The sequence below is a fragment of the Balearica regulorum genome, chromosome 3, assembly GCF_011004875.1.
Source record: "Balearica regulorum gibbericeps isolate bBalReg1 chromosome 3, bBalReg1.pri, whole genome shotgun sequence".
Taxonomy (NCBI): Eukaryota; Metazoa; Chordata; class Aves; order Gruiformes; family Gruidae; genus Balearica; species Balearica regulorum.
In genome coordinates, this window is record NC_046186.1 from 93,942,946 (window position 1) to 93,962,217 (window position 19,272).

General features: G+C 40.6%; 1 protein-coding gene across 5 annotated transcripts in view; it reads left to right on the forward strand.

Moving 5' to 3' along the window:
• DAAM2 (dishevelled associated activator of morphogenesis 2) overlaps positions 1–19,272 on the forward strand; it is a 205,642-nt gene that overhangs the window by 28,108 nt on the left and 158,262 nt on the right. The window contains exon 1 of one of the 5 annotated variants that reach the window (XM_075749017.1): positions 876–1,145. The exons of 1 other annotated variant lie outside the window; for it this stretch is intronic. The gene's annotated coding sequence lies outside the window, so the exon portion shown is untranslated. Of the gene's footprint in view, positions 1–875; positions 1,146–3,280; positions 3,303–19,272 lie in introns of those variants that run through there. 3 more of the 5 variants (XM_075749019.1, XM_075749018.1, XM_075749016.1) reach the window with 3 other exon arrangements.

Sequence of the window (19,272 nt, forward strand, 5' to 3'; positions counted from 1 at the left end):
TTGTGATATGTGTTGATTGGTGTTGTCATCATGAGAGTACAGTTATTGTAATGAAAACAAATGACTTAAACGTACAGAGAGCAAACCATATATTTCTGTGAGTTAAAAAAAAAAGAGATATTTTGCAGATGGCATTACTATCTCTGAATTTCAGCGTTACTGTTTAACAGAGGATGCAATTTCTTCTAGTGCAGACAGCAACGCACGCAAGGCAGACAACTCCCCATATTAATCTAGCTATTAATATCACACAGAATTGAAAGTGAATTCAGAAAGCATGCTAGAAGCAGTGGTTTACACGTGATTAAGGCTATCTGGAGAATGACTGAAGAGGAAAAACTGGAAAATGGGGGCATTTTATTTAATTAAGTCTATCCTCTCCCTTATAGGGAATAAAATATCTTAAGGTCAAAAAGATCGGAGCTGCCAGGGAGTATCCCTAATCCTAATGCCGCTGGGGACAGCGCACCGCAGTGTACAGAACAGAGCAGGGGGCTGAAGCAGAGGCACTGCACCCCACTGGGGTCCCTGCCACGGGTGGCCTCTGCCGCCCTTGCCTCCTCCTCCTCCTCCTCCGCCGTGTAGTCATTCCCACCTACGTTGCGGAGGGTGTGAAGGAAGCAAAAATAAGAAAAACCCCGCAACACCTGAAAGCCTTGGACGAAGAGCCGTGTAGAAGAGCGTTGCTCTTGTTCCCAAGGCACGTAGGAAACCGCCGCGTACTGCGATGGTTATCGCCCGGGTCGGAGACGGTGAGCCCACCTCTCCCGCCGCCCCGGCTCCAGCCGCCACCCCGGGAAGCCCCGGTAGCTCCCGGTTCGAGTGCGCTCCTGCCAGGCCGGGGCTTGTCCCTTTAAGAAAGTGCAGCACGGTAGCAGGGGCCGGCCCTGCCTCCCGAAGCTTGCAGCGCTGGAGCGGGGCTGGGGAATGGGAAGCAGTTCCTCATCTGGGTCCGAGCGAGCGCAGCAGCCGCAGCAGCAGCCGCAGCCTCCTCCACCACCACCGCCCCAGCTCCACTTGCTCAGCATCATCCAGCGTGGGGATCAGTGCTCTGCCTGGCTCCCTGACACGGGGTGGACGTTCCTGAGCACTGAGCTCAGCTGCTGTAAAAAGCAAGTCGGAAAATACACAGCTGGATAAAATTGGTAAGTAAAGCTAAAGTCACATCCTCCTCCTTGGGCTGCAGTTTTCTAGTCTTTTAATTTGTAATGTTTCTTGCAGCTGGTTTTTTATTGTCTTCTAAGCCGAGCAGCTGGCAAAACATGGAGGCGAAATAAAAGTATAAAAAAACTTTGAGGATTTGTCAGTGTTTGTGCTCCTATTTTGAAATCCTCTTTCCACATTGACGATTTGCTGCAGGAGTAGGGAAAAGGAAATCAGCAAGTGCTTTTGTATGTGGGGGGAAAGAAAGCTGGTAAGAGTTGTAATTGGCTTTTCTCGTGGACATGTTTAAAGAGGGAGATTTCAAGAAGCTTGAAGTGACTTGTCATTTACTTTTCCAGCGTAAAAACAAATCTCGTGTTAAAAAGTTTTAAAACGCCCTGGGATGTGTGCAGCAGGAATAAGAACCTTTTTAAAACTGTGTTATGAGTGGAAATCTGGATGTTAAAGTATTGCCGACCAAATGTTGTATGTGTTTGTTTAAAGTTAACTACATTGGCAGCTTTGGAAGAGCAGAGGCATTAAATGCCATTTTCTCTGCATCGGACAGAGGGCGATGTTGCTGCATCTGGCGTAACCATCCCTGAAACAGGGAGTTTGTAAAAATTCAAGCGAAAAATGGGGTAGAGATAAGATGTTTTAAACAATTAAACCAGAAATTTTTCACACGTGCAGAAAGCTACAGTATATAGCATCCAGTTAGAGCAGTCAATATTTTTAATTTTTGTTCCCTTAAATTGTGGAGGTAGTTTTGTTTGTTTTTTTAAGTTATGATCTGAATTATAAAGAGAAATATAAATTCTGTTGATCAGTTCTAGAAATTAGAGCCTGGTTATGATCCTGTTATCTTTTTTGGAATGTGTTGTGGGGGGTCATCCTGGATAAAGAAGGGGAGGGAAAGCTTGGAATCTCTTGACAGAAACTTCAGTAGGAGATGAGGAAAAACTCTTACTCAGTGTTGATCAAGTTGCAGGCTGGAGTTAGACATCTGATATGGGAACGTATCCTTTGTAGTCAGCACACATGTGTAGCAGAGGTTGGAGATCTATAAGCTGAATAATAAGACCTGTAAATCCTGATGACTGAACCACATATTGTCAAGTAGTTTGGGTAAAGGGGGAGCGACATGTTCAGGCAGGAGTACAGCTTTCTTCATAGAAATCCCAATACTGCTACTGGTACAAGAAGCTGATAATTGTGCCATGTTCTACCCATATATAATGAAGAGTTAGGGAATACAGTGACAGACTGTCCTTACCTCTGTGTATGTATGCTTGCTTATGTGTACCCTACTGTGTATAATAATATTCTGCTGCTTTGTGGAATAGGAATTTGGGTTTCCTTGAATCAAAGGCTTTAAAAGGAACGAAGGTATTAACTAGTGCAGTTCTATTGTGAGTAGAGAAGGATCAGAACTGTCAAGTTGCCATCTGATACAACCTCCACTAGAACTTGAAGTTTCTGTTGTGACCTGGGGCCTTGGTTGTGCCTTGGGCAACAAAATGTTTCTGTCTGGCTTTATTCCTGTTACTTACAAACCACTTGCAGTGGAGTGGAAAGGTTTGCAGGTTTTGAGTCCTTAATGTGAGACATGCTGGGCAAAGCAGATTAAAAGAAATGAATGACCATATGGAACACAGTCATTCAGACTCCCAGTTATTATACCTCATTGAAAAGTTTAGACTGCTACTATCTCTGCTGAATCAGTGGAGTATGTGAGCAGAAATTGACTTTCTTACCTGCAAGAGACAGTTAATCAGCTATTGTGAGGCAGTGCATCCTTGGGATATTAGTAGTTTTTCAGGAAAAAAAATAGCCGTTTCTTTATACTCTTTATGGTTTATTAGACCTCCAGGTATGAATGGCTCTTTGAAATAATTTACTGTATCAGAGGAAAGATTTCCCTCCAGTTCATCTCTGAACTAGTAGGCACTAGTCAGACGTCTGATGGCTGCTTCAGTAACTTATTGAGCAATTTCTTTCACTTTCCTTCAAGCAGACTGCTTGATGGGATTACTCAGCTGTCCCACTTGTGTTGTGCAGGACGTGCTGGATCCCTGGGCAGAGGAGCAAGCTCATTGAGAATGATAGAGCTATCAGACATCCCAAGACACATTTGGCCCTAGCAGATGCTTCTCCTGGTAGGAGGTTAATTTATTCACTGAAAGCATGTCTCCTCCACTGTCACTGATGTTCAGCTAAGCTCTTATTGGTTGCATCTCCCCATCTATTTCATTTGTCTGCATGACATGTTTAATATGGTGGTTGAAGTGATTTCAGTTCAGTTCTCCTACTTGCGTATATTTCAAATTAAAATCTTTGCTTCACAAATGGAAGAGACAGTTTGATATGCCTGATCCTATTTTTATTGTGTTGTTTGGAAATTCACTATAGTATATGTTTTATTTTGCTCCCGAGTATTTTTCTTTGAGTTACTTTGTACCTGAGAGTGCACACTGTAACTCTGTCCGTGGCTGATGCTGAGGTCATACAGTTAACTTCTGCAAAGTCTTCAAAGCATTAACTTAATATAAAATATGCATGTGATATTTAAAATGTGAAGAAATTCTCCACTTATATTTATGCCAAATTAAAGAAATGGAGCTTCCTTCAATAGCTTTTTTCATTAGAGACCACTCTTTTTACCTGCCAGTAGATACTTAAGATGTTGGCAGTGCTATAAATTCTGTGCCTGTCATTGGAGTGCTTGTCTACTACTTGCTTACACTGACAGTAACTCTGCTGAGTGAGTCTAATCATAGCAAGACTCATTGCTACTCAACAAATTACTGACAGTTTGGTTTCTAATATTAGGTTTGGTCATTGTTTTGCAGAGCTTCAGGTTCTTGCTGTTAATTCATCTTTGAGCATCTTATCATAGTCTACTTAATGAAGCCTACTGCAAAATCCTTTAAGAATGTTTCTGGCTTCATGTAGTGCAGGACGTTACCACAGGTTATGAAGGCTTGTGATGCTCACATAGCTGAGATCAGCTTGGCCTTATTCTCTGTTGTAGGTAAAGCCTCTTTTTGGTTTATGTAACAGAAACAAGATCCCAACTTAAAACCTCAGTTTCATATCAAAGACTCACTGTGCTGATAGCATAGTAACCTGCCTTGTTCTTTGATAACAGATTTCATAAACATTTTTTTACACTGAACAGTGGTAGATGTAGTTTCATGTCTGATTTATCTTCCTGTTCCTACTTTTGTAATCATTTGGAAAGTCACATTTTCCATCACACAAGGAACATGTTTATCAGTATAAGTGGAGACGTCTCAAGTTGTTGTCCTGTGCAACATGAAAAAATGTTGACTTGCAGAGAAGGTGAAGGAAAGTAAATAAGGTTTAATGGCTCTGAAGGTGGAGGTGGAAAGGAATTATTGCACGAATGTGTTCGCCAGAGAATAATTTCCATGGAGTAGATACCTGTATGCAGCTAGTCCCGACTCTTCCAGACAGACTGTCAGATCTGCCAATGCTCATGTGCATGAGCATCTTCCAAGGCATTAATTTATTTCCATCTTCACATATGTACAGCTGTCATCTTGTGGCTGACCTAGTTGATGACTGAGCTGTTCCTTTGTCTTATCTGTAGTTTCAAAGTTCTCTTTTCTTAACGAGGTTAATCAGAATCCTTGGAAAAGTTCAATCTCTCTAATCTTAATACATTATTGAGAGTGTTATTTCTTAAACGTAAAAAATAATGAACAAGAAGTCTTTAAAAAACTTTTAGGCACTCTACCAGTTTAATTATACTTACAAAAACATGGTAGTGACCTAATATATCATTAAATAATTGCATTTAAATACTGCACTGACCTTGCCAGCCAGTAAATCAAAGCAATGGCGAAATCCCTTTTGTTCTCTTTGCTACACCCTGAAACCTGTGAAATAATCTTCTGAGCACTTAGAAAAAAGTATATATCAAGTTAATGTGTTTTGGAGCATGAAATGGGGAAAAGAGGTAGGAATTTCTAGATTCCTAAGGACCAAAAAAGGCCCTGCTGAGCCTCCCTTCCTTTTTTGTTATCAGATGAGTTCAAGAGACTGTAGATTGTGAAGGTTTCATATGAGAAAAAAGGCAAAGTGGCAGCTGGCAGGGCTGTTATTTAGTATGGGCTGCACTTCTCAGTGCTTTCATTGGAAAGGAAAAGTTTTATACTCAGGGCTGTTGCTTACCATCTTGTCAAATTGTCCTTTTTTGGAGGGGGGTGGGTAACTGATTCACAGTGCAACTGCTGCCTTTGAGTGGAACATAGAGCAAAAATGGTTCTGAAATCTTTGTCTGCATCATTTTTAGTTTCCTGCTCTCACGCATTGTTCTGTTTGAGAAACTTGACAGGGTGAGAAATGTGCATGAGCAGAAAGAACATCAAATAACGATGTTTTATGCCACGTGATGTATAACGTGAATTCCAGGTGCAGCAGGTAGGTTAAGGGCACCCTTTACAACTGCCCTTCCCAGTTCTTTACATTTGTGCTTCGTGGTTTTGGGTTTGTTTGTTTGTTTTTTTAAACTGGGCATTTTGTCCTTTAGCCAATAGGATGTGTTAGCCAGATTGTGTGTCTAGCTCTACAGCCTCGTTCTAGATGTATCAAGACCTATAACTTCACCTACATCTGTCTGTTAACTGGCATGATCATATAGCTCTGTTTATTTTCAAATCCACAGAAAGTACATGGAGAAACACTGTGATTTCATTTCTCCAAGAGAATCTTTTCCAGCAGCTGATGAAACCCAAGCTCATGCCAGATGAAAAGCTCTTGTGTTATCATTTTAATTTAATTAAAAAAATAAACCCCAAATCCCTTACAGCGGCAGTTTCATAAATACTATGTGTGTGCATGCGCGTGTATGTGCATGCCTACACTAATGCTTCACTCTTGTGTTGACAGCTTGTGCCTTTGACAGCAGGCTGGGCATTATCATACATGGTCAGGTACAGGGCTCAACGGTGCAGGTGATGGACGGAAGATTTTGGGATTTTTTTGGGGGTGTGGGTGTTGGTTTTGGTTGTTTTTTTTTTTTTTTTTTTTAAATACATCTTACTACAGCTGAAACAGATCCAAAATAAAGTAAAAGCTTCAGTGTTTGCATCAAAATGGTAATTTTTTGTTGTCTTTTTGAAGAAAACATTCTAAAGGCTCAATTTTATCTTCTGGTAGCCAAACAACATTTTTCTGGCAATTTGATACTTCAGTAAAATGAACAGCAACTTGATTAAATGTGCCAAATTTGTGCGTGCTAAAAGGCAGGAAGCTGGGTTTACTTGAATAGAAATGTGCACTGGCAGCTGGGGCCGAACTACCTCCTGGTGCCTGCATCTATCTGTTAAGCACATATCCCAGTAAACTGAAGGATTATTATCTTCCAAAAATCTTGGGCAGATTCACCGATCAGTTGGATTTCTTTTGTTTTCACGTTAAGAAGGCAAAATTAATTTAGTTTGGGTGAAAGCTGTTAAACTGACAGCCCTGGAAGACTGCAGTCCCCTTGGTTCAGCCACAGAACAAGTGATGCCTTGGACCGTGGCTGAGTCAGCTTCCCCAGTGCTGCTCTCTAGCTGTGCATGTCAGTCCATCAGATGGTTCAGCATCTTTCTATTCAACTTCATTTTTATATTTTTTTTTGGCCAGCATTGTCAGATTGCCAACAAAGTGCTGACTAGTTAGATTTGGGATGGCTTCTTCTGTAATTTTGTTTAGGTTATGCCAACAGAAGTCCTTGTGATCTTTTTGTTTCAAGTGACAACACTGTGGCAAACTTGCTCGCTTATCAGGACAGCCTTGATCAATTCATTTCACATGAGCAACCACCAAATGGGAATGGTTTTTGTTCATTATCCAGAATGGATTCAGACTAGTGACCTGGTGGAAGGACACACTGTATTCCATTGCCAGCCTTCTGAATTGTTCAACTGCCCAATGAGTTTTTCACTTGCATTACACAAGCCCTGTGTTTTTCGGCTCTGCATTCTTTGCTTGGTTTAGAGGCCCTTTGGAAAGTTGCACATGAGCTTTTGCATTAAACTCATCTAGAAGTCAAAGACTGTGAACTGCAGACACTTCCCTTCAGACTGGAAGGCAGGACAGAGGGACTGTGTATGACCGTGGCACAGAGGTTGTGGTAGTACTTGCAAGGATGTGTGATAACTTTAGCACAGGCTAAATTTTTGGGTAGGATGTTGTATTTAAGAAAAGAGATAGTGTTTTTAAATATTATGCAAACTTTATATTTTCATGTTTGTATACATGTCTTCTTCCCTTTTTCCTCAGATTTAAAAAATAACTGTCTTTTAATCATATTCTCCAGGAAAAAAATATTTTATTTCTGTCTATAGAACACTTGGTCATAAAAGTATATATTTGTACTGGAAAGTGTTTTGCACTCTTTGTGTGGGTTATTTTTTAATTATGCATTACTCAGGTTATAGAGTGAAACTTGGCCAGGTAGTTCCAACTTCCTGTTTCTTGTTCACTTTGCTAACAGTTCCTTCATCGTCTAATACTGTACAGCGTTTGGGTTGGAAGCCCTTCAGGGACTTATTTATATTGAACAACCTCTTTTTCTTTTTTTTTAAGAAAATATCCAAGAACAAATAATGAGTTCTAGTGATGTTAGGTTTTAATCAATAATGTTGTGCTTTTGCCAACCGTCTAGCATCATGCTTAAGGTGGCTGACTTGTAGGTGAAGTAAAAATGGAAAAATGAAAATGTACTTCAGTCAAGTTATTTTTTCTCTGTTTTAATTATCTTTTCAAGACACCTTAACTAGCTGGAAAGAAGGGAACTACTGCAGAGCTTTGACTTTGAGCACAATAGAGAGAGAACAAGAAAGTGTGACTGTCAGGGTTTAGAGACTTATGGTCGTTGCTTGTTACTCTGACTTCCTTCATGTTCCAAGGCCCAGATAGTCAAAATAGCTCAGACTTACATTTTCAGTTTCTCAGCCTGAGAACCAAATGACATTAATAGTCAGGCATCTAATGTGCAAAATTCTTTGGGAAAATATAGCATTTCGTACCTCAGCAATATTTGAACTCTCTTGAGTCTTGTCTCTCATCTTTACTCAGCTATTAACAGGACTCTTTCTGTATTTCAGAAAAATTTGCTAATCTGTGCAGGGTGCTGTAAGATACTTTATTAAGAGAAACATTTTTAATGCCCTTGCATGTTTTAACATTATTTCTTTGGGAACCAGAGCGAAGATCAGCAGGACTGGAGTTCCAGTAGAGGGTACTTGCAACATGGCTGGTTTTCTAATCAAACCTTTAAGTTGTAAGGTTTTTTTTCCTTCTAAAAATTTACTTAATTTCCAAACCACTTTGACTCTAAAAATGTGCTAGACTAGCAGGGGACCAATGCATCATTCTCAGCACTCAAAAGTTCTTGTGGGACAGCAGTCACAGGGAACTAGCTGGTGGGTTACCAAATAGGTCTAGTGACTCTGCTTCTGAGGACCGCTTTGTATGGAGCACAGCTGGAAAACCACTGGAACATACCAGCAGCACCAAAAGAACTTTCTGCATTAAAAATTTATGTTCTCTTCTACTTCCTCAAATGCGAGAGATCAGGTCTGGTAAACAGTCTTGGTGTGTGTGGACAGGGTTAGATAGCTACTGCTATGTAACAGTATGTAGTAAATGATGTGTAATTAATATATATGTAATATATATTTGGATGAATAATGGTATGTGGATACATGTAGGTATGAGAATGATCATTGCTCTGTAGTTGTGCAGTTTGAAGAGCCTTAGGTGGATTTGATTCTACACATGGCTGCGTGTGTGGAAAGGATATACATGAAGTTATCATGCTACTTGGTTTATTGAGCCCCTTATACCAGTGTCTGAAACTGTGATTTGTTATGCTGTGATATGATCCAAAATAGAACCACAACTCACTGTAGCGGGTTCTTTCAATCCCCTGGGAATGTTTGTCTGGCTTAAATGCATGAAACTGAAATGTGTAATACAGAGCTGCAGCTTATAGATCAACACTGACTCCATTTGTGGGAATGAATGAATACCTCATGTTTGATGTGCTGCAGGAGAGTTCACAGATGACTTCTTATGTTACAGTACTATGCTTTTCATGCTTTTTCAGCTTTGTGTGTTTTGCTTTTTCTTCTGTGTGTAGAATAGGGTGGTATTATCCTGGGTTCTTCAATGTAGAAATAGAATGTGAAAAGATTTCTCCCTGCTGACTCTTTTTAATGGTTTCAGAGACTTCTTTCCAGTAAAATTTCAGTCAAGTCTGAAAAAGACAGGTAATTGTTTCTATACCCATCCACACATTTCACAGCTATAAACCATCTTTGTTTAACTTGATGCTTCCTGAATGATTTGCTGTTTTAATTTTCTCACTTATCTACCCCTTTTTACAGTTCCTCTGACAGCTTTAACCCCTGGATGCAGATCTGTGAAGATAACTTCTCACAGTCTAGTCTAATGATTGCATGATAGGTGGGAAGGTTCACCTCCATACTGTTCTTTGCAGGTGGTCATAGATATATAGAACTTTATTGCTGATTTAGTCTTCCCTTATCCAAATTTTTACCTGAAATACTAAAGTCCTACAGGTGGATAAATTCCATTCAAAAACCCCCCATAAATTTGCTTAATAAAGCAAGCAGACTAACCCTTATACTAGCTGTCCTGGTAATATTCTGGTGCAATAGATAAATAAATTTTATTTCTTTATATATCCTGCCTTTGCTCAGCAGAGGATGAGATGTGCAACACTGAAAGAGACCTCCTGAGTCATGGAGTACAGCGTTTCTGTAATTGCAGGAAATTATGTTGTAGGATTCCCTTTGTAAAATTTATCAGTCTCTGTCTCAAAATTAAACAGCATTTGCTCCTGTTGTTTCCTATTGGGAAGCCATTCAAGAACCTCACTCCTCTGATGTTCAGAAATCTGCTTCTAATTTCCAAACTAAATTTGTTCGTAGCCAGTTCATGCCCATTTGATTTTGTGCCAACAGTGGTCTTTAATAGTTCTTCCCCTTTCTTGCAGTCCTCCTGTGATCTGAGAGGATTCTTGACCTTCCTTCTGTTCTTCCCTAAGAAGGGAAGATAATTAAAATTGTGCTTCTCTTTGCAATGTTCTTCACTATCAATGTCATTGTGCCTTGGTTTGATAAATTCTTTCGTCTTGAGAGCTTTTTAGTCTTTCCAGTCAGTTCTCAGACAGAAGCAGAAAAAGGTGTCTGTTTGCATTTTACTAGATAGACAATATGTGTAACTTTCTGGTAACTCTAGGGCCGGGAGGGTGAGATTGGGAGAAGGAGAAAGCTGCCTGCGTGTTTTTGCACCTGTAAAAAGCTTTCACTGGGGACTTTGTGAAGAATGACTTGGGTCTGAGGATCTGGTGCCTGGGATAGGCAAAGGCGCTGATCCAGTTCGTTCATCCAGTCCAGCTCTCCCATCCCTCTGTAAAAACCTGCTTGAAATGAGCCAGCTGATAAAACTTTTGGAGGGAATGCAGCTCACAAATGAGTTTTTGAGGGCAACTTTCCAGCTGTTTCCTCAGAAGGAATGAGGCAAGCAGCTCCCAGAGCCCCAGATGAATGCCTGGGATCTTTCTTCTTCGGAGCGTTTGGAGAGTCCCTGAGAAGAGCTGAGAGTCCGGGGACTGACGGAGAGATGAAGCCAAAGGCCTGTAGTGGGAACCTCCTGCTGTCAGGATCCCACGCTAAGCTGCAGTTGAGGGCGGGCATGGAGGGGAGAGAGAGCTGAGTAAGGTTTACTGTGACCTTGATATGTTCCCATGCAGTTTCCCTCTCTGGGCAGTGCTTAATGGCATCGTTTACAAGATTCCTCAAACACCCTTAAATTCAGTAGGAAAAAAAATGTCTAGTCCATTCAGCATGCTACTGTATATTATACTTATCAGCACACTACTGACCTTAAAATTATATGATTAAGGTTGGATGTCTCATGTAAGACAGCTTTTTATTTAACAGAGTGTATCAAAATCAGGACTTTTTGCAGGGAAGTACTAGTCTCAGTCAAACTGTCTGAGGTTTAGGGTGGAATTTTGGGGCAGGACGACAAAGAGTAGAGAGGAGGGAGAGCCAAAACAAAAGATCTGGCTCCAGGATTAGAGCAGATGGTAGGTAGGTAGAGCAGATGGTCTGAGAACAGTGGAACTTCACCTTAAGGTGAATATGGTGGTTCTGAGCTCTTCTGAAGTTGATGTCTGTATTTTTCTGTGTACATTGAGTTATTTTTGTTTAACAAAGAAATTAAAACACCTTCCCCCACCCCCCCTTTTTTTTCTCTGCAAAGGCAGAGAAAAAACATTCCTCACCCAGTCCTAAGTAGAGCATCTACACTCCAGGAAAAAAGATGTTGCAATACATTTTTAAAATTCAGCAGGACTGTAGCTAGGATAGGTCTACCCAAGCAGTTTTTCCTCTGGACCCCCTTCGCTACTTCTGCAGTTGAAGCACGCACGTACAGATATGGCAGCTTGCTGCATTGTGCACTGCTTGTATTTCCTCTCTGCTGGGAGTTTACTAAGTAAGATAGCTCTAGCATGCTCCTGGAATGAAGAAGCCTGGGACTGGTGCAAAAGAATATTTGGGACTTGTTTACTGATCAGTAATTCAAAGTAACTGTCATTTCTCTTCTCCAACAGATCTGTTTACACAATCTTTATCATTCATTGCATGAGGTGCTGGTGCTCTGATGACCATAAGTAAATACATTTTAGATTGCCTTTGTATGCAAGGAAGCAGAACCAGTCTCTTTCTTTTTTCTTCCATCCTAATGATCTCTAGCAGGAAGAGTCTAGGCTTATAGGTAAAGTATGTCTCTAGTCAGTGCCAGCACAGACTGAATGGTGCTAGCTGGAGGTGCCCTGCACCTCGTACATTTTTCAGAGCCCAGCATACTCTTCTGTTTTATGACAAGCCCTTGTAGTCGCTCATTGGTTCTTTGTTCATTTATAAAATATGAATGATAATGATCAGACCTACTTATATAAGAAAATAGCCTAGTAGAAAATGTTCCTGGTTTTGGACTCGGAGTATATCCTTATGCTCTGATTGCATTTTGTGGTGGTCTCCCAAGATGAAGGAGAAGTGACATTAATTGTACTATACCTATACTTCTGTTCTCACACTGGAAATGTGTGACAGAATCGGGAAACAATACCTTACTAGGCACTCTTTCTCCCATAGAGGAAGTGCAAGTTTCATGCAGCTCCCATGGCTCAGTCCAGAGGGCACAAAGAATGCTCTCTGAGCCCTCTGTGCAGGCAATAGACGCTGAGGGCATTCTCAGGACACTAAAGAGGAGGAGGATCTCTAAGCTGTTGGTGCTGGGTCAGTACTCACAAGGACTTGGGAGGCTGAAGTTCAGCTGCCCACCCAAATGTTGCTTCCTGGGGACTCTTAATCAAACATCAATAAACAGTCCTTCCCTCTCTTTTTGGCTCGTTGCTTATTGCACAGAAACTGATCAAGAGGGTCATGACAAGCAAAGGTTGCTCTCCGAGTCCTGCTGGTGATTCTTGTTAGAGTTCCTTGGTCAGGATTAGTTGTACTTTCTCCCTCCAGAATCCTGGGGAGAGGGTTCATACAGGACAGGCAGAGCCAGAACCAAATGTGCTTTTAAAGGCAATAGAAGGAAACAAATGGCTGGATTCATCTTACAGAATGTCAAAATTCTTTTCTATTACCTTCTGCCTCCCCTGCCTGCCCTGCCCCACCCCCCCCCCCCCCCCCCCCCGCCAACAAATGTGATATTGAATACATTTAACAGGTTCAAACTTTGAGGGTCTGATGCTCAGCATTCCTCCTGTGTTTTCTTTAATTTCTTAGGAAATATATACATTTGCGATACACTGAGCATACTGTACATGGTACTGTAAGGCTTGCTTGCAAATGCAGCTCAGTTGTTTGTCCACAGCTCAGAGTTGCCACTCATTCAGAAGGCCAAGGCAAATGACCTAAATTATCCTTTTCCAATGGTGCAGCACTTCCAGGAAGAAAAAACGTACCTGAAAGCTCTTTGGCATACAGCAACACTAATGCTGGGGAAAGAGGAGTCTCTTTTGAAAAGTAATGCAATGGGTGGTTTAAGCAATGATATAAGGAAGAAGGGTAGTTTGAGCAGAAAACAAATACTTTTTAGTTAAAGAAGTCCCCATATAATGACAGTTTTTTTGTTGTGAGTTTTGTTGTTGGGTATTTGGGGTTTTTTTTGACCACCTAGCTCTTGATACATAGCCTTGATGTAGCCTGAACAAGAACCCAACGGTTTGTTTTAAAAGAACAGCATCTCCATTCACCAAATGAAGACATAGCGCTTCAAATTGAAAGGCTAGTTAAATAGTCAAAAGGGAGCATTAGGAAAGTTTCATTGTTAAAGAGGCTTTCAGTTACAATGATGTTTTTAGTAGCACTGTTTTGAGACTGGGCTGGTTTGGGGTTTTTTTTTTTTTTTTTTTTTTTTTTTGGTGCTCTGGTATTAGCAACCTGAAATTTAGTTTCCAGGTGATTTTTGTCCTTCTGTTCAATGGGATATTTTTCCATTCTGAATAAGGACCTTTTGCTAAAATGCTTTTGTCCATGCCCTTCTTGTTATCTTTCTGCATTGTGTGTTTGAGAGATATTCATGGAAGCTTTGTGCACAGCTGACTGCTCGGTCACTTCTGACGTGCTTCCTGGTAACACCAAAGGCATTTAATGTTTGTAATGTAAAAGGCAGGGTTGCCCTTGACGTATTGACAGCAGTCAGTGCCAAGTCTGGAGGCAGAATGGCCACACCTGATATCAAGTGTGGAGGTAGGAAAAATTTCTTGGTGGATCTCAAGCAGGACTTTATTTAATGTGTGTGTCCTGGGTTCAGCTGATAGACAGTCAGCACCACAACAGTGTACTATATAAAGGTTATTCCTCTGAAGCACAATTGAATTTCACATTTAGATGGAAAATGGACTGGATCTGTTCATGGTGGCTAAGGAAAGAGTTGGCAGTCAAACAAAGCTGGGCAAAATCTGGTTCTACTGATATGCTTTAGAGCTTTGCCACTGGCTTTGCTCTGGCTATTTCTTATGCAAGATTGAAGTTTAGCTGTTTCAAGATGATTATCTTCTTGATCAATTATGCGAGTCTGACATTTAGACCTTGCTTTTGCTTGAAACTATTTCTACAAGGAACCTTGAGCTTGCTCTATGTGCTTAATACATAAGACAAAGATGCGGAATATACACAGACAGCACTGTTGGGTTATGAAACTGGCTTTAGCCTGGGCACTATTCTGTTTTTTGTGAAGGAGGAATATTGGTAATTCTGGAAATTAACATGTTGCCATTTCAACAGTGTGCAGATGGGTACAATTTCCTTTAACTAAGTTCCCTCATAATCAGCATGTAGTTCTGCCTCTGATCTTTTTTTACTCATTAACAAGTCTTAATTTGTAGAGAGTTTCTTTTTTAAGTGGTTTTAAATGGAGTTCAGCTTTCCTGAGGCAGGCTGCAGTGCCACTTTCTGGGCAATGTTTACTGGGTCTTTTCTTTATCAACACGAACCATAGCCTGCCCAACCTGCCTGAACATAATTTGGTTCTGGGTGTGTTCTGTAACAACAGAAGCGAAAATTGATGGTACTTTACCTTTTCTTACAAATGAGTAAATATCTCTTAGTGGCATCTCTGGGCCCAACCTGAAAAAAACCCAATAAAAAAATCTGTCTTATCCCAGTTCCTTTGAACAGCCCAAAAGCAGCTCTTCTTCCTTCCCTCTTGTTTTAACTTCAAACATAATTATAATTTAATTATGAACACGTTCTCTTAGACAGAGATCATGATGAGTAACAGATGGTGCTCCAGTCTTACCTTTCCAATGCAACTTGCAGAAGAAACTATGCGTTACTGCACTCTCTAGTCATTCTTCAAGAGAATAGCAGAGGGACTTGGGAATCCTGACTTGCAGACTATATTCTTGGTTTGGGGATAAGGTAGGAGGGAATATAGTTTACCAGTTAGAGCAGAGGATGAGTGGATTGGATTTCTGGTTCATTAAGTATATCCTCTGTGCTTGTCTGTGTGGTATGGAAGACCAGTGCGTGATTCTGAAGACTGACTCGCTGCCTAACTTTGGTGAATCACCTAGCTATTCTGGGTAGGATCCAGACCTCATCAGAGTTGGTGCCAGCACCCTTATTTTGGCTTCTCTGGAAGTCTATTCTTTCTCAGTCAGTGAAATTGATTTCTATGTAATCATATTTTCTGGGGCCAGATTTTTATCAGTCATCTTGGCCCTATGTGTCACAGATGCATGTGGTATTTTCCAACATTTGACAGTCTGTTAACATTTGTTTCTCTGTCTCCTCTTTGTCTTGCTGCAAGAGTGAATAGGCTTAAACTGGGGGACTCAATCCATTGAATTAGGTGGAGTCACTAGGATGAAAGAAATATAATACAGCAATAGAAATGGTGAATAAGTTTGAAAGCTCCCTTCTTAATTAGAAGAGATGAAATCCATCTCTCACATTCTTTTATGTGATGGTAAGATGGTGTGTTTAGGTTAGGAGATTCAAATTGTTCCATGGAAAACTGTCACTAATCCTCACTTTTATCTTGGATGGATACGCACATGCACATATACACACACAGAGAGATACACAAGCTCTCCCTCCTTACAGTTTGTGTACAATTATCTAACGTCTTCAAATCATGCTGTACAGGAATGCATTTCTCCTACCTTTCCCTGCCCACCCTAGCTAGAATTTAAGTGGCTGAGTTGTACAAAATGAAACTTTTAGAGTATTTAAAATACACTCCTTGTTTTTTGATATCTTTTTACAAAAAGATCCAGAAGAGCTTCCATAAACCCCAGCATCTCAGTGTCACTTTTCCGTCCTTCACTTTTTTATTTTTTATCTGTCAGCTTGATGGAATGGGTGCACGGAGTATATAGAAGTGACCCGGGCAGACCTTTCACTTCTCCATTGGCTTTGTATATTCCCATTTCTGTGGACTTAAATATCATTTAAATTGTCCTCAATTTCTTTGTTGCTTTCAAAAATCTTGAACTAAATTTTTCCCTTGTCATGTCACAGACATCGTCTATGGCATTTTTTTCTTGAGCTACCCTCTGCTGAAGTTTCACAGATGTCAGATTCCCTGCCAAGTAGTGGGAGAAGGATCTTTGAGAGTTCTACCTCTGAGAAGTACCACAGCCTTCACAGATAACTGTGCTTGTCTGAATTTTACAGCCTTAAAATTCATATTCACCTCATGCATTTTTTTTTTTTTTTTTCCTGGACTGTTTCTTGATTTCTGTATTTTTCTGGTCGTGGCTGACTCTGCCTGTCATTACCTTATGGTTTGTCTTTTGTCTTTGGTCTCATTCTCTACTTTCAGCTGTGTCTGTTCTTTTCCAGGGGCTGTCTTTCATCTGAACTTGAGTAGCTACTAATTTTTCTTTTCCATATTTAACTTTCTGACTGGGCCCTCTTGAAATATTTGTCATCCCAGAATTTTTGGCTCTGGTTAGTCTTCCATTATCATCACCTTTCTTCCTTTTCTTCTCCATTTGACGTTTTTCCCAGCTTACGTTTATCTGTATGTGCGTTCAGGCCTCCTATCTCAGCCTTCCATGCAGGGGAATAGTATAAATTTTCCAGAAGTTCATTCTTCCACAGGAAGAAAATACCCCTTCTCATGTCACCTTTTGAGACAGCCTAAGGCAGTCTGTGATACAATAATAGCTGAGAAAGATCACTGGTTTGATGTCCCACCGAGAATGAGTTTGAATAAGAAAAAGCTTCTGAGGACATCACTCAAGTGGACGAATTTACAAAGTTTCATGATTTAAACAGGCACGTGGTTTAGTGAACATAGCTGTAACATAAACAGTAATCTTACTCTTGGCCATTAACTTTTCATCCTGAAGTACTCTGCAAGCAACTGATTAATTTGATGACATGGCACTTCTCTGTGAAAAGATATTACTGCTACTGTACAGAGGCAACACAAGTTGATTCTGTGCCATGACAGGTATAGTACTGAATACCTTAGAGTCTTCTTTCTTTCCATCTTTAACCACTACTGTGCATGTTAGCTGATGGTGAAATGAAGTTATGGGAAGCAACAGCAACTTACCAGTGTAGTATTTTTGCACCACTGCTTAGGACAGGAAATGAATGATGCACACACAGACCTGAGCTAACTTTAGTCTGGGGAGCTTAAGAAATCAGTGGCAGTAAAGCTGCGGTGTCTTGAACTTGAGAACATGTTAGCCACCTATGTAAGAAACCTGATTTCTAAGCAGGCTTAGATAGCTTCTACAAAAGGCTCTGCTGTGATCCCTCAGTGCTGTTTTACCCAGGAAACCTAAATTAAAGTTAGAAGGCCATGGCTTCATGTGCCACAATCAGACCTTTCATTGAAGTTAGAAATAACCATAATTTCTCATATAGCAAGTAGGTTTAAAAATACCTCACTGTCCATTTTGGGGGACATATTTCATATGTCTGCATATTTCCTTGCTTTTACTCTGCATGAAGAGTCTCTTGTTCTTCCTGTACCTCATTTCCTCTGTGTGCCTGTATTTGTGCGCCTCTTTGTACCCTGAAGCTTCAGAGACATGAAGGACTATGGTCAGTGGTGGCATAACTCATTTGCGTTAGCCTAGTTAGCATTCACCAACACTGACCCCCTCATCTAATGACTCCAGCTGTCTCAGCTTCTCTGTTGACACAGCAGGTAAATGCGTGGAGGAGGGTTAGAAATATGTCACTAGAAGTCAGCAGAACAAAGGGGTGTTCTGTGTAAACTTCAGTGTTCTAGACTTAAAGACTGGCAATTGGAAAGCAAAAGATGAAATAACCAGTCTGCTTGTTTGGCTCCAGCTATACAATTAAAAATCATAGTAATATAGATACCATTGTCCTGCAAGTAGAGAATCCAAAACCAATAGCGATAAAGCTGAAGGAGTACGGACATGAGCACAGATGTAAAAGCCCAGCCGGTCCTATGGTCACTGTGAAGTAACTTGGGTGTTACTACTGGACAAATCTCACATTGAAATCCCAACCATGGTGAAAAATCAACTGCATGTCTTTTTGGAAGTTTTGGTCCGTGTAGATGGTTCTTCAGGATGCACTCAGCTGGATGTTAAACCTCAATTGGTTTAACCAAATCCTCAGCTGAGTGGTCATAGACTCATGAAACAGCCCAGGTTGGAAGGGACTTTGAAAAATCACCTGATCCAACCTTTTATAGGAAAGGGAGCCTAGATGAGGTTATCTGGCACCCTGTCCAATCGCATCTTGAAAACCTCCAGTGACAGCGATTCTGCCACATCCCTGGGGAGGTTGTTCCATTGACTGACTGTTCTCATAGTAACAAATTTCTTTCTTATATCAGGATGAGCAGGTTTTTCATTTGTATTTAATGTCTGATTCTGGTAAACTTTAAGGATTACAAATGGGTCTCTAGACATGTTCTTTTCTTCTTCTGAATATCTTTACTCCTGCACAGATTTTTTTTCCCCCTTTTTTTTTTCTTTTCATCTCCCAGTACTAAGAAACCCTTCAAAAGACAAAAAATTTCCTTAAACCTTTACCAAACTCCTGAACTGTCAGAAGCTGCATTTTTTCTCCCTTCTCTTCTCTCTCTTACTCCTCCTTCCCTCTCTCCCTCATGACAGCAAAGATCATGAACAGCATGTAACTGAACTGAGTGAAAGTGGAACAGTTTCAGCAGTGCACTTATCTCTTCCCTAAAGAGCGAACGGTACTTTTGGAACTGGCTGATCTGCGAACAGTCCCTTGGTCCTGAAAACTGGTGCCTTTATACAGGACTTTAAATGCTTGGATGTTATTCTGTTATTTTGTTTGTCCATGGTTCTTCCAGTACTCACAAGTAACAGTGAAAATTTTGACCATTACCTTTATAGTGTACCTCTAAATGCAAAGGTCATAAGAAAAGGCTGCAACTTCATACTTCTCACAGTAAGAACACAGTAATTGTGTTTTAGGTTGAGGTTTGGTTTGGTTTTGGTTTTTTTTTTTTTTTTAAATAAGGCTTTCATATCTTCTCCACTGAAACTGTTCCAAAGCTACCATCCTCAACAGAAGTGGCATGAAA